Source organism: Mus caroli, unplaced genomic scaffold (assembly GCF_978045245.1).
Source record: "Mus caroli unplaced genomic scaffold, Mus_caroli_1 scaffold_1, whole genome shotgun sequence".
Taxonomy (NCBI): Eukaryota; Metazoa; Chordata; class Mammalia; order Rodentia; family Muridae; genus Mus; species Mus caroli.
Window position 1 is genome coordinate 3626537 of NW_028227256.1, and position 1514 is coordinate 3628050.

Below are 1514 nucleotides of genomic sequence, written 5' to 3' on the forward strand. Positions count from 1 at the left end.
GTTCACAACAGACCCTTGTAGGATGCCTGAAGGCTGTGCCACTCAGTGCCAGCTCCATAGCCATCACTGGACCACTGGGGATATGACTGTGGCTTGGGACATGAGCCCGCTTGTTCGCTTACTCACAGTGAAAAGAGTTTTGAAATGAGTTCTGAATAGACAGCATTTTCTTTGTGCGATTGGTAAATAACACAGAGCAAAGTTAGCAAGTTGCAGGCTTCTGCATTCTGACTCTATGCAACCTTTTTGTGGGGAGAAGGGCAGGATGTTTCTCACAGAATGTGACCTCACAGGAATACTAGAGGTAAGGAGAAAAAAACCTGATCTGAAATAGCAAATATGTTTTTTTTTTAGTAAAGCTACAAGAGGAGAAAAGGCTTGTGGCATCGTAGTACACAAAAGCCAATACCTCTAAACACTGTACAAGGTGCTAGTCTCAGTGGTTTGTCTTCATTTAGTCCTAATTTGAAAAAAATGAATGTACTTTCATATTATAATTTAACATTTTTCTCTTTTAGACAGTAATGAGATATCTGAATGGATCAGCATGGAGAAACCCTAAAAGAAATATCGTAAAAACATTTGGAATATATCAAAAAAGAGATGACTCTCCACATACCTGTAGACATCTACCAGGTACAGGTAAGGACAAATATCGCCAAAGGTAGATTGTAGTTCTATGGTTACATCTCACACTGGCTTGGCCTTTGGTAGAAAACTAGCAGGACTGAGGTGGATGGGACTGTTGAATAGGGATCTGGGAGGACTCACCTGTTGTTTCACCTCTCTTTTGCCACCATGACTATAGGAGCCCTGCATCAAGTGTGACCATTGGTAGTCACCGGGAGCTGTAGTAACTAATACCAGCTATGTAAGAGGAGAGGACATGTGATCTGGGTGTAGGGGACATTGTGCAGATCATCAGATTCTACAAACCCTCTGGGAAGTGTCAGTGTGTTTATATTATAAATGCTGCCTGCGCAGTATGGGTTTGTACTGAGACTGACTCATTTCTATTTAAAATTTTCTTTTAGAAAAAGCACTTTTTAATGATGCTCATATGAGAAATACATCTGTTGCTTACATATAATAAGTATCAAATATGAAGATACGTTGAGTACTTAAATGGTTTGTTTGTCGCTGTAAGAGACCTGTGGCATAATGTATGATGTATGTCTCTTTACTAGAACACAGGCACCAAACAATGGTTTTATTTCCTTGAGAAATACAATTTGGTCTTAATGCCAAGCTTACTTGGGTTTCTAAAACATGAACATAGCTTTAGAACTTTCAAATGCATACTTTGACAGATGTTCAGGAAGGCAAAGATTGCATTGGCCATCCTGTGGTACTTAAGACTCTGAATTTGCTCCTTATTGCAAAGCTTAGTAATCACTTTAATTTGTTAAATGATCACAGCAAGTTGTGAGTGTAGAACATCAGCATTATAACAAGATTTCTTCTTCTGTGGTGTGGATTGAAATGAAGCTGTTAGTTCTTTGGACTGTGTCAGG

At 39.2% G+C, this 1514-nt stretch overlaps 1 long non-coding RNA gene across 1 annotated transcript; it reads left to right on the forward strand.

The window, feature by feature from the left end:
* Positions 1-235: 235 nt before the first annotated feature.
* Positions 236-713, forward strand: LOC147005996 (uncharacterized). The gene is made up of 2 exons (XR_015044872.1): positions 236-304; positions 519-713. It is a non-coding gene; the product is annotated as an uncharacterized LOC147005996 (long non-coding RNA).
* The last annotated feature ends 801 nt before the right edge of the window (positions 714-1514 follow it).